The sequence below is a fragment of the Phaenicophaeus curvirostris genome, chromosome 6 (genome assembly GCF_032191515.1).
Source record: "Phaenicophaeus curvirostris isolate KB17595 chromosome 6, BPBGC_Pcur_1.0, whole genome shotgun sequence".
Classification (NCBI taxonomy): domain Eukaryota; kingdom Metazoa; phylum Chordata; class Aves; order Cuculiformes; family Cuculidae; genus Phaenicophaeus; species Phaenicophaeus curvirostris.
The window spans coordinates 48,173,087-48,187,078 of record NC_091397.1 but is presented as its reverse complement, the minus strand read 5'-3'; the positions used below and the strand labels follow the sequence as shown (position 1 = coordinate 48,187,078).

Genomic DNA, 13,992 nt, shown 5'->3' with positions numbered 1-13,992 from the left:
CCACCCTCTCCCTCTCCCCCTCTCTCCCCCTCCCTCTCCCTCTCCCTCTCTCCCCCTTCCCTCTCCTCTCCCTCCCTCTCTCCCTCTCCCCCCTCTCTCCCCCTCCCTTTCCCTCTCCCTCTCTCCCCTTCTCCCTCCCCCTCTCCCTCCCTCTCCCCCTCTCTCCCCCTCCCTTCCCCCTCCTCTCCCCCTCCCTCTCCCTCTCTCTCTCCCTCTCTCCCCCTTCCCTCTCCCTCTCTCTCTCCCTCTCTCCCCCTTCCCTCTCCTCTCCCTCCCTCTCTCCCCCTTCCCTCTCCCTCTCTCTCTCCCTCTCTCCCCCTTCCCTCTCCTCTCCCTCCCTCTCTCCCTCTCCCTCTCTCCCCCCTCCCTCTCCCCCCTCTCCCCCTCTCCCTCCCTTTCCCCCTCCCTCTCCCCCTCTCTTTCCTCTCCCTCTCCCCCTACCCTCCCCCCTCCCCCCTCTCTCTCCCTCTCCCCCCCTCTCTCCCGCTCTCTCCCCCTCCCTCTCTCCCCCCTCCCTCTCCCCCTCTCCCTCTTGTTCTCCCCCCTCCCCTTCCCTTTCCCCTCCCTCTCCCTCTCCCTCTCGCCCTCCCTCTCCCCCCCTCTCTCTCCCCTCCTCCCTCTCCCCCCCTCCCTCTCCCCCGCCCGGCCCCGCCCCTCGGCTCTCTGTCCCCGCCATTGGCGGCCCGTGACGCAGGGGTTCGGCCCCCGGGCGGCGCACGCGCAGTGCCCGTTGGCGGCCGCGCTGGCGCGGTGCCCGCGGCGCCGCCCCTCCCCCCCGGCCGCCGTTGTTGTCAGTCTGGCCCCGGAGCCGCCCGCGCCGCGCTCCGCTCCCGCCCGCGTCCTTCCGACCTTCGTCTCCGCTCCCGTCGCCGTCCCGGCGGCCGCTGCCCATGCAGGGGGCGGCGCGGGGCGCGGCGCCGCTGCTGCTGCTGCTGCGCACGGTGAGTGGCGGCCGGGGCCGGGCCGGGCTTCGGGGGGGCTCCCTTCTCCCTTCCTTTCCCCGTTTCTCCCGGCGGCCTCGGAGGAGGAGGGGGCGATTCCCGGTGCTGCGGGGCTCGAGGAGCGGGACGAGGGGGTGGGGGGAGCGGCTGCGAGCGACCCGCGGTGCCGGTGCCCAAGCGGCGGCCAGGCGGGTGTCCCCCCTCCCGCGTCCCTGTGCCTTCGGACACGGACACAGACACCCCCCCCCTCCTCCAGTCCCGCCGCCCTCCGTATCCTGATCCATAGCCGTGTCCGCTGTCCGTACCCGTGTCCGTGTGCCCTCGCCACCCGTAGCCTTCCCGCACCGTGGGAAAACCGGCAGCGTGCGACCCCCCCCCTCCAAACCCGCCACCCTCGGCGGTGTCGTGTCTGTGCCCATGTCCATCTCTGTGCCAGTGCCCGTATCCTGGTCCGTGCCCGTGTCTGATGTCCATGTCTGTGCCCGTATCCTGGTCCCTACCCGTGTCTGATGTCCCTCTCTGTGCCAGTGCCCATATCCTAGTCCATACCCATGTCTAATGTCCATTTCTGTGTCAGCGTCCATATCCTAGTCCATACCCATATCTAATGTCCATCTCTGTGCCCGTGCCCATATCCTGGTCCATACCCGTGTCCGATGTTCATCTCCGTGTCCATACCCACGTCCATACCCGTGTCCATGCCTGTACCCGTGTGCCCTTGTCACCTGCAGTATTCCCGCAGCCCCTCAGCCCGCTGCCCTCGGCAGCACCGTGGCTGTACCGTACCCGTGCCCGTGTGCCCTCGCCCCCTACCCTGGAGCAGCATCCCCGCACCATGGGGTCACCGCAGGAAAAGCAGCAGCGAGCGTCTGCGTGTGTCCCCGCTGCTCTCAGCAGCGCCGTGACTGTGTCCATCTCCATACCCGTGTGCCCTTGCCACCTGCACTGTGTGCACAACGCAGGAAAAGTGGGAGCACGCGTGTCCTCCATGCACTGCCCTCGGCAGCGCCGTGCCCGTGTCCATACCCGTGTCCGTGTGCTTTCGCTCCCATCCCCAGAGCAGCGTTCCCGCACCGTGGGGTCACCGTGGGAAAAGCGGCAGCGAGTATGTGTCCTCCCACAACCCATGGTGCCCATGTCCCCTCGCCACCCGCGCTGTGCACACACGGAAGAGTGGTAGAGTGTGTGTGTGTGTGTCCCTGCTGCCCTTGCTAGTGCTGTGTCTGTGTCCGTACCCGTGCCCTTGTGCCCTCACCACCCGCAGGGTACACGCACCACGGGAAACGTGGCAGCGTGTGACCCCCACTTAATGCACCACACTTGGCAGCGCGGTGCTTGTGTCCATACCTGTGCCCATGCCCCCTTCCTGCTCGCCCTGGAACAGCGTTCCTACACTGTGGGGTTTCTGCAGGAAAAGTGACTGTGAGTGTGTGTGTGTGTCCCCCGCTGCCTTTGATAGCACTGTGTCTGTGTCCATACCCAAACCTGTGTGCCCTCAGCACTCCTGCCCGTTCCCATATCCATACGGGTGCCTGTGTCCGTGTGCCCTCGCCACTCACAGCGTTCCCCCACCGCAGGGTCGCCACGGGAGAAGCGGCAGCAAGTGTAAACTGCCTCCCTCCCCCCCGCCCAGCCACCCGCTGCCCTCGGCAGTGCCGCCTAGTATCTTCTGTAGCTTGGAAAAAAAACAAACCAGATAAACAAGTGAGGCAAAAGCCCTCCGGAGAGAGGGTTGGTCAGGTCACGGGTGTGCTGTGGGGGAATGACAGTGCATCTTGCCCCTCGGAACCAGGTGCAGAGCCAACAGGTTTACTCAGCCTGCAAGCTGGAGTCTTTTCTGCTCGCAGGATCGGAGAAAGCCCCTGAGAGAGGCTGGAAGGGCGAGTGTGTATTCTTTGTTTTTTGTCAGTATGGGCATTGCTTTGCTTATTACGTTGGATTTACTGCCTTTAGATTACTATAGGAATTGGTTGGATTAGCAAGTAAGTCCTGGAGAGAGGTGTTTGTGCTCTTTGCTAGGTGGGTTTTGACACCCAGGTGGTATTCCTCTTGTTAAATTTGCGGCAGATGACTGTTAAAGGTGTTTGTGGTTGATGTACAGCCTTGTGATAGCTGAAAGACAGATAAGTGTGGTTGTTGGTGAGGCTGGTGTTTTTTTAGACTGAACAAAGTATCAGAGAACATCCACTAGGGAAAAAGGCTATATTGGCCTGAGAACGGCTGGTGACAAGGGTGACCTATTTTCAGACTGGATATTTTTTGTTGGTAAGTGATGCTATAGAACACCTGTGAAGGAGAAAGCTTTACATGGGATATGGAAATATGAAAAGCTTTGGATTTTGCTTATGCATGGATAGTTGCTTACTGATCGTCTTGCTTTCAGGAGCTTATTAAGAGTAGATAGGCAAAGGAGTGATTTCCTTAGTGGTACCATTGCATTTTCTGGAGCAGCTGAAGTATACAGCGTATGATTTACAGCCATTTAGCATGAATGAATTCCATGCAAGTCTGCTTACGCCTGCCCTCTGTAGTGCAGTCACTACTTAGTCATATAGGCTGCTTTGTTGGAGTTGTTTATTATGGATATATTTAGATCTTCAGGCTCTGGGGAAGGACCGGTTTAATGAATCTCAGCAAAATGAAATCTGTACAAAAGTGTTTACAAGCAAATGGTTGTTTTGTTAGGCTTAAGCAGTTCTTGCAAGGCACGCACCAATAGGAACTAGGTTAATGTATGATGGCTTTTTTTGGATAGATATATCACAGAAAGTGGAAATTTGGCTGGTAGTTATTTTTGTACTATTACTGATCCTTAGAAAGAACAGGTCTGAGACAAACTTAGAAGAGCTAACAGTCATTGCTACATAAGGCAATCAAATTTTACTTTGTGGAACACATTGAAATGTTAAATACGCTCTCATTTGCCCCTTTTACATCTAGTACATGAAAAAAATGTGCATTTGAGGTCTTAAAAATAAAATCTGAGGAGGAGAATATCCGGTCTTGTTTCACATTGTTTTCTGAATATTGTAAATGACCAGGAAAGTGGTAGAAAGATGACATGGTTTTTCAAGTGACTGGGAAGAAAAGCTTACACTGGAGTAGTGCTTGGTACAAAAGGTACAATCTGAGACAGCGCACTCATCTGGCTCTTTTGAGGGAATCTTTGTGATCCATACCTGAGGCTTCCCACAAAAACAGGAAGAAGAAAAGATGATGTCTTAAGTGGATTTAGTGATAAAATGTAAAATGGTTTGGCTTTTTTTTTTTTCTTTTTACACAATTAAGAAGCCAGAAGGTACAGATTCAGTTTTGGATACTGAAGTTTCTGTACAGGTCAGTGAATCATATTGCTATGAGAACTAATATTCCCATGTGGTGTAGGGGGTTGCACTGTAGGTACGTAGTTTGCTTTCTGATTATTTTACTCAGATAGCATGTTAAGAGTATTCATGTTAAGAGTATGCATGTTACAATGCTACTGCAGATATTCTTGTACTTGCAGTAGTTGTCTTCCTTGTGTGCTATTCTGACCAACCTGGTCTCTCCTAAGGCTCCAACTCCCTGCCTTTGATACCATATTTGAGTAGTTCTTTTGCAGTCTACACCTTAAGTGTATCATTGCCCTTTTTATCCCACTAGCAACTGCAATGCCAAACTGGTGCCTTTATCTTGCTTTGTTGTCTGCCTTGCTTTCAAGGGCATGGTACCCTGCTGCAGCTAACTTCTTTTCCTCAGAATGTGTATGAAAAAAATGTATTACCTCTCTTGGATATTGTCTGCTTTCAAAATTCCACTGAAATGTTGTAGCTGTAAAACTTCTTGATGAGCTTCTGTCAGTTCCTACTTAATAGTGTTTTCCAATTGTGTCTTAGAATAAGAAAATGATGAAATGATGGTTCTGATCAGGGATACTGCCTTGTGTGTATAGGGCTGAACTGCAGCTTATAATGAGTAAACTGACATTAAATTGCATAAGCTCCTAACTTTAGTAACCTGTGGGGTTCTGTGCATCTTCCTTGTCACACTACTTTCAAGCACTTAACTGCAATGCCACAGCTTCTGTAATAATGTAAAGTAGCTGTTGTTTTAATACACATAACAGCATTATGTAAGAGCTTAAGAGGATATGAAAAACTGTATTCACTTACAATTCTAGGATAACTTACCCTGGCAGAGTTCTAGTACACATAAGTTGATTAAGTCACCAATGTTAAGAACTTAATGAGGAAAAAACACTGTAGTTTTTATATTTGTGAACTATAAAACAGAGCATGTTAGCTTTCTGAAAAGCTGAATTTCTCGGTTGTACGGTGATCATCTACAACAGCGTTGGGAGGTGTGTTGTGCTGAATTTGACAGGCTGCTTTTTGCTGTTTTCTTCATGAATCGTTATGTGTTTTCCTAAGCAGTCTACTATCTAGTTACTGGCTGGACTTAAACCAACTTTACTTGAGAGATAAGATGATAGCCTAGACTTTTATAATTTTAGTTCATGTTGAAGCATGGTGTATTTCAGGTGTCTGCCAGTTTCAGACTAATTTAGGATGCTATAAATCAGGATAAAGTGTTGAAACTGAGTAACTGTAGGTTTGGGGTTTAAGTAATTTGTTTCCTAGTTGGAAAGTGTTAGTATCTCAGAGGCAACTTAAATCAATTCAGTGTTTACGTTACTAGATGTACTGTTAAACAAATGAAACTATCTGACATTTGAGCTCAGAGATAGTTCTTAAGGCATTTAATGGAAATTTTTATTGCTAGTGATTAGTGCTAACAGCATGTACACATATTTGCATCTGAATACTCATATTTGAGCTAGCTTTTGATGCTTTCACCTCCATTGATACAGGATAAAAATCACGTTTGTGACAAATATGATGATAGGTGTTTCAACGTTGATAACTTATTAAGTCGTTAAGCCACGCTGAAGTGCTCATTGATCAGTGGAATGTGTACAGCTCCTGTTAGTGGTCTTTGCTACACTGTCTGGCATGAGAAAATTATGTGGTAATGTTAATAAATAGACATTTGAAAAAGGTGAAACACTTCTGAGAATTCATGAAGTAGATGAGACAGTTCCTCTGAAAAAGTCCAGATTGGTAGAAGAGAAATCCGAGTTGTCTGTTTTTTGCAGAGTTCCTGCAAGAGGTTTTCTGGAAATAGTGTACTGCCCTGTCTAAAAGATAGTGATACCATCGTGAATCACAATAATATGACTTCTGTCTGATATGCAAAGTATTTCTTCATTGCTTTTCATATTCCAAGTTATTTTTTGGGGGTGGGAGCAATGAAGAAAAAAGGAAAATGTGGTGACATTTAGAGTATTAAACCCTTCAAGAAGGTACTTGGATTCTACTTATCAAACTTGGTAATGTATCATTTTGGGGCAAGGGAGTCTTAACTACCTTGAGTTATATCTGCTGCTTCTAAGATTGTTGATTGAAAAGGTTGTTGGTTTCTGTAATCTTCAGGCTTCTTTGATACCAGATCTTGATTGGTTAGGTTTATGAATGTCTGTAACAAAGACACTCATGTTAATTTCCTGTAGCTGAGGAGAAATCTTTCTTCCAGTGGCAACAGCAAAACATGATCATTTCAATTGAAACTGATTTTATTATGTATCATGACATCACTGAGTCTGAACAAAGTCTTATAACTGATATACAGATACAAAAAGAAAGTATGAGCAGATATCACAAAATTTGGAGCAAGTCCTCTTTCAAACAAGTTATCACGTACTACTTTGCAGAAGATAATTTAAGGGACATGGCCATTTGGGAAGACCTGGTGTTCTTCTCCTCTGCAATAATACTTTAAGAGCAGCTTTAGATCATAAGTGATGTATTGCTAAAGTATCTGATATGTGAACAAGGGGGTGATGATGTCTGTATTACCTTTTTTATTCATTTAGCTGCATACTGGACTGGAGAGTAGGCACAGGAAGAGAACAGGGAAAATGTGAAATTAATTGCTTTTGGAGCTGTGGCTGTTGTGAGGACTTTAAATGGTGTTTTGGAACTGTTGCTGGGTTCTCAGATCCATAGGGCAGATTGCATTTATCTTGTGTAATACCTCTTCTTAGAAATGGAAAGTGCATTGTGAACTGCAGTTATGATTAGCATGGTGATGAAAGTATCTTGTTCTTTTAACGCATTTCACAACTAGAGGCAGTTGGAACCAATGTCAGTGATTCCTAATGATGGGTTTGTCGATGGATTGTAGTTTGATCACTGTCTAGTGCATTTGTCTTCTTCATAGCTTTGACTAGTCTGTAATCATAATCTTGCTATTACTACCTACTATCTTGCTATTGCTTTACATACCTTTACATACCTACTATATTGCAATACATCCCTACTTCAGTGTTGCATGTATTTTTCTCATTCACCTACGTGTTGTGAAAGAAAAAGGAAATATACATTCTTGACTTCTAAAGTGGGGGGCCTCAAAGGGCCAATTCAGATCCTGTGGCTTTTTTCACTTGTCTTGATTGAAGATGATTCTGACAAAGACATCAACTACATAGTGGGGTTTCTACAACACAGTTCTCAAATCTTAGTGTGCTGTTTACTAGTGTTCTGTAAACCACTTACCACATCTTTGCAAACTCCTGTGGAAGAGGAGAGCTTAAATTTGTTTGATAGGACTGTACTGTGACCTCAAGAAAATACAGTGGTAGACAGCAATCTGTAGATCTAAATGTATGGGAATTTCTTATCTAAGAAATAAATGTAATATCTAATTGACGATATCCTGAATTGTGCATCATATTTCTTAGGTTTAGTTTTTCTCATACGTTGACACTCCCTCAAAGTCTTGCTCTTGGATCTTGGGTTGTGCAGGCTGTCATAATTTTCTGTTATAAAACAACGTTAGTAAATTTTATTTCTTCTCAAATCTGTAATGCTACCTCCTGTCCCCAGGCTTTTGTTTGTAGGTCCAAGAGCAATGCTTTATTAAGTTTATTGGCCTGCCAAATATTTCTGCTGCTGGCTGTTTACTGGATGATGAACCTTAGAGTTGAAGCAATCTTATTAGCATTTTGGTTTTGTTTCTGGACTCTAAGAAGAGTTAAGGCTTGGCATCAGTAGTTCTGCTGCCTGCAGTATATCCTACAGTAACAAAATACTAATATTTCGCTAGAGGCTTCCCAAGTGTTTAATGACAAAATTCCGTCAGCAATTTCATCAGCAAACTTCATCTCAAATCTTTTCAGAGAAAAATTCTGAAGACTGTTTAAAACTAGGGAGTAACATTAAATTGTGCAGGTTAATTCTTTTTTTGTTTAGAACATAGAACTACTTGATTACTCTGTCTTCATCGTTTTAGGTGTATCTGTTCTGAGTGGTGGAGAGATGTGCTTGATATATCTTGACACTGCAGGATGAGGTGAATTCTGACACTGCGGAGAGTACAATGAGGCTTAATATGAAAATAGAAGTGTGTGTACACCTTAAAATCTACTGCAGTGTTTTATTGTGGAACTTGTCAGGAACAGGAGAGTGTATGGAGTTTTTCATCAGTGAAGGGGAAGATGTGCGTGTATGCAGTGGTACAGTCATGCAGAGAGGGAATTAAAGTGTTAGATAGCATTGTGTATACAAGGGCTGGGTCATAACACTCTCCAGGAGTACCACATCTGCAAAGCATTTAGCTGTATGGCAGGTGTGGATTGCTGCTGTTTCTTTGAGTACCTTTGACTAGAAGTTGTGAAGGCTTAGGCCTCGGGAAGGTGGGGAAGGAAGGGCTTTCCTGGGCTGCGACACCTGTGTGTGGAAACAAAGGTAGAATACAGGTTCTTAGTATCTTAAGTCCCATATTCTGTCTTGAATATTTGTGGAATACTGGGTAGTATGAGGCTCAAAGTTTCAGATACTCTGGTGGAATTGAGTGATGGCTAGTTTTCAGAGCATGTGGTATATATTAAATGTATGTTATTCACACTTCACTCTTGCAACACTTTGTACCTGTCTCTAGTGTCTTGGCTCACCCTCACAGGGAAAACAAATTAACACATTGGTGAAGGTCTAACATCGGCACAGATGGTAGTGGCTCATATAGTGACAAGTATAAAGATTCATGGATTAGGCTGTGAAGGTGTCTCACAGTAGGATAGCAGGTAAATATTGGTAGGAAATATTGGAAAAAATGTGAAAAATTATATTTAGGCAGTTTATATACTGTTTGTTTTCTTCAGTTTGCTCTTAGATTCTAAAGATCTGCACAAATTGCTTTCAGAGTAAAAAAACTGCTTCTGGATCTCTGATCAGTTTATGTCAAATTTTGGTTTACTGTTTCTAGGATGAATAGCAAAGTAAGTCTTGCTTTCAACCTATAATTATGTAGTAAATGATCGATATAAATACTGTTATTCATCTGAGACAAAAGAGAGCAAAAGGCGAAACAGGGTGAAACCTATTTAATGTGTCTTGTGGATGTATGTAGTATGTACATCCCCTGAACTAGCCATCCTAAGCTCCTGTTACAGAAAATGAAAATGCGTGCATTTAAGAAATTACTCATTTGATCTATTTAGCTATCTGCTTTAGGGTGCAATTTGTTTTATCAGACACTTTTATCTGTGTTGACTGAATCTCTGTTTATCGTGAAGGGAGACAGGAATGATTAGCTGTCTGTGGATGAAGGAGTCCCAGTGAAGATTACTTCAGCTTTTATGTCTCTTGGTCCAATAATGCAGGGAAGTTTTTGCATTGATAGTATTATAACATTTTGTTGAAATGGGAACTTGAATCTTCACTTTCTGAAGAAAGAAGCTAGTACGCACATTAAGATAAGATGAACTAGGCTGCTCTTGCATGTAATGTATAATATAATGAAACGTTTTGGACAGGATGAATTGCTTGAAGAAAAAACACTGTCTCTGAAATATGCTGCTTTTCTAAACAGATCTATTAGGGACCTATTCATCCATCTTGAAGAGATAGTTGAATTACGGTACTGTTGTTAAGCCTCTTAATAGGGTGCGTGTGATATTACAAAACGGCTTCTGCAGATCTCCGTTACAGGGTCTGCTTTGCAGTATTTTGTGGAATAGGATGTACGAGCTTCTCTGGAAGGAAGGAACTGTTCTGAATCTATTTACTGGTAAATGTCTACATAACATAAAATCAGTATTGGGCATGCAGGTGAATTCTGGTATAGATAAGGAAAACTGCATTTTTAAAACTGAAATTAGCCACATGCATTAAATGCTGCTAATGGTTGGTAAGCTCACCAGCTAGAAACCCCAAACTCTCTTTTGCTGAACAATGAACCTATAAAGAACTTGAATCAAAACAAAGACGGGTGAATATTTTCTATGCTGTCTTTTAAGTGCTTTTCCTCAGGCTGCAGTTTGGCTTGCTGGCAAAGTATGGCTGCTTGCTTGAAATCGTTTGTTGCATGTTGCAGCTTGCAGCTCCTTCATTTGGTAAAAATGTTCAAGAGTTCATATTGTAAACTGGAAGACTGATCTGTTATTAAAATCAACCCTGTTTTGGAGTATGATGATAGTAGGTGTGTTAAATCTGAAAGTTTTGGGTGATTCCATTTATAGTTAGCCCCAAAAGTTCTACTGATATAACTAACTACGGAGACAACTGCAAAGAAAGGGTCACAAAGAGGCTTCAGCTCAAAAGCTGGTACCTTGTGAAAGTGTACTCTTAGTTGTTCCTTAGGCGCTTTCAGAATTCTGCTTTCTTACTCAAGAGAGAAACAACAAAAACTACTTCTTCAGTACCAATGAAAAGTGGTGGTACAGCGACTGTGACTCTTCGGGCAGCATATTTAAATAGAAATCAAGATTTGTGTCTAAATGCATTATGACAGTCTTGCATCCATTTCCTACTACTGAACAGTTCTTAATTTTTGTATGTTCACTTCTAACCATGCGTGTGTCTGAGATCATTGTATTTAGCTGTGGGAGCTTTGTCTCAGAAGATGTATTTTAAAACCAAAGATTTATAAGTTAGTTGGCTTGTTATTGTGGAGACTTTGTGTTAAACTGTTAATGAAAGTCTATAAATTTTATTTCAGATAATAAGGCTGCAATATTAGTAATTGTAGTTTATCATCCATTTCTGTAAGCTTTTATCCTGTTGATTACTGTCTGTGTTTCTCCATGGCTTAAGCATAACGGATTTTTGCTGGAATTTTGTTCACAAGTTGATGTTTATGTGTATTCTGCCATTTAGAGATAAATCACTTGTTGAGTTTGTAGAAAGATGGTTGAGAATGTGCCAAGTGAACAAAATAATTAGTATAAATCTTTACTTACTGCTGAGCATTATAGTTATTTAAATTGAGACAAGTTGCTTTCTATTACATCTGGCTGGGTTTGCTCTGCTAGGGATGGAACCTTCTGGAATTTAAGAAAGAAAAGCTAAGTCAAAATAGAATGAGGCTTTTTTGCCTCCATCTTTCTTACCTATTCCAGTAATAAAAATTTGGTTTTGCCATGCATTAAGAAAGCTCTGTCTTGTCTGCATGTGTTTTTGAGTCCAAGACTTCACAGAAAATTTCTCTTAAAGCCTCATCTCCTTGGAGAGTAAAGGTGTTTCATGAATTTGTGTGAACAGAGGTGTAAATCCTGAGGTTTGATTTAACATTCAAGAAAAGCAGTCTGTAAAAACTTGAGTTCTGCAGTTTGTGTTGTTGATAACTTCAGTTGCATAGGGAATGGCTGTCTTTTTTTGACAAAGCGTGTACTTAAAAAAAAAAAAAGGGTTCTAAAACTGTTAATTACTTTAGCATAAGGTATTGACTATGGGATGCATTATGCGTAAATGAGATTTGTAAGGTGGGTAGATGACCTAGTGACAGTTAAAAAAAAGTTGTCTTTAATTTCGTGTGCTACTCGTTATTTCTTTAATCCAGAAATGAAGGGTCTGATTAGGGTGCTGTGAATACAGTGGTTCTATAAAGCCTGTTGAGGAGGATGTGTTTCTTTATTTATTTATTTATTTTTAATTCCTTCTAGGATCAAGACTTGCTTCATACAGGTTAAAGTTAGGTGGGTTACGTGTGTATATGTACTTTTCATTGGCCTGCATTTTGGGGCTTAGATGAGTATGTTCAAACATTATACTATAATAAACTATAATAAAGCATTACATGAAAACATTATGTCAGTGCTTAATAAAAAAAAAAATTATTCTGAGAAACTAGTATAGAACAGACCAGAAAATGTGTAGAGAAAGGTGAGAAAAATGCTAAACCCTGTGGAATAACTTCTGTAAAAGAAAGGACAGCCTAGGACTCAAACAAGATTAAGCTGAAGCTATGAAAGGAGGAAGCTAAGACTGGGAGTTGCTTGAGGCAAGGTAAATAAAGTATGGTTCTTGTTTTGGAACAGATGGTGAATGAGAAGATGACCAAATTATCAGAGGATTAAAAACAAACAAGAGGAAGTGGTTCTTCTCACAGCACGTAGTTATGGTATTAAACTCCTTGTAGAAGGGTGTTCTTGATACTAAAAATTCACATGCTTTAACAAAGCACCTGCCCAGTTTCACAGGGAAGCTTTATTAAACATAGAGCCACTACCTTCTGTAAAGAAGTTTTTTAATCTCTTTAGAGTAAATAATGAATCTCTCCTTATCTTTGTTTGCCATTGTACTATGTTCTTCCCTATGCATCCTCTGATAGTTACTTACTAGGTAGGAGAGTGTTCAACATCATCATTTGGTTTAATTTAGCATGCTCTAGTTTTGTACATTCTGAAGTAAGGATGGAATGATAGTACATAGTTAATTAAGAGTGGTAGGGGAAAAGTAAGATGAGCAGTGTGGGATGTGTTGAGAAGCAGGTATGCCAACCCCAGTTTTGATACTGTGTCATCTTCTAGTGAAGTGGAGTGGTTTTTGGAAGAGCATCTGAAGCATAATGCTTAGTAACAGAATGAAAGGGTGCAGTAACAAAACCCAATGGAGTTTTTTAAAGTTTGATTATTATCTCTAAAGAAAAACAAACCAGAAAATCCAAACCCCACTGTTTATATCATTGTTACACTTACTCTGTTGCTTGTCTAAGTTGTAAGTTTTAGAAGCTGATTGATTTCATTCAAATTTTACAGGCGTGGAGGTCTCAAACTGAATTTCCACAGACTTTGTGGAAGTAGAAAGCTGGATAGAGAAGAGGTTATGTCATGGCTCCAGCTGAGAGAAGCAGTAAGGTAAGCTTGTTAAACATCAGAGAATCCTCACAGGACCCCCAACCTTGTAATTGAATCCATATGCAACCAGGTTCATTAGTTTCACTGCTGGTGAAATAACTTGTTTAGCAGGGAGTGTTTTTAATCTAATGCTTACATTTCAACTTGAGAATAACTATTGTAAGGGGTTGTTTGTTTGCCAGCTTCCTTTTCAAAGATTTTCTTTTTGAAGTTCAGTTTTGAAACTGTGAAAATATATTCTAAAGAGCTGTGTTTTCTGTATTTTGAGCTGGCAATAAGCCATCTAATTTTCATATTTCTAGCTACTTTGCACTCAAAGTGGGAGAAATGGGTAGCTTTTTGGTAGCTGCAGGTTTTTATTTAAACCTCAATCTGTATTAAAGATGCAGGAAAAGTTTTTGGGAGGTTTTGTCTGAAAGAAAACAGAAACGGGACATAAAACCTTCAAAACCAGGCTTGAACACGAACATCTTGTAAGTTGGATCTTGTTTGCTTAAATGCCAAATTAACTGGTAGCCAGGAGTTCAACACAAATAAGCTGAACTCTTGAGTTCTCTCCCCTTCCTTCCCACTCTTCTTCCCCTTTCTCCTGACTCATTCCCAGGACTGCTGAACATATGCAGCCTACATACAAACTTTTTATCACCAGTTTTTAAAACTCCAGTCAAAATATTTAGCAAGACATCTTATTTAGCAGTAAGAGTACATCTAACACAAATGTTTCATTTCTGCCTGTAAAGCTTTGTTCATTTGTTGTAATTACAGCATTAATTGATAATGCTCAAACCAATTAAAGTAACAAAATTAAGTCTTGTACATCAGCCTGAGCTTTGCTAAACAGGAAACCATTAAGAGGGAGAAGGTAAGAGTTCAAAGTCA

General features: G+C 42.9%; 1 protein-coding gene across 1 annotated transcript in view; it reads left to right on the top strand.

Moving 5' to 3' along the window:
• The first annotated feature begins 852 nt into the window (after nt 1-852).
• SNRK (SNF related kinase) overlaps nt 853-13,992 on the top strand; it is a 42,824-nt gene continuing 29,684 nt past the window's right edge. The window contains exons 1-2 of the mRNA XM_069860109.1: nt 853-941; nt 13,015-13,113. The gene's annotated coding sequence lies outside the window, so the exon portion shown is untranslated. The remainder of the gene's footprint in view (nt 942-13,014; nt 13,114-13,992) is intronic.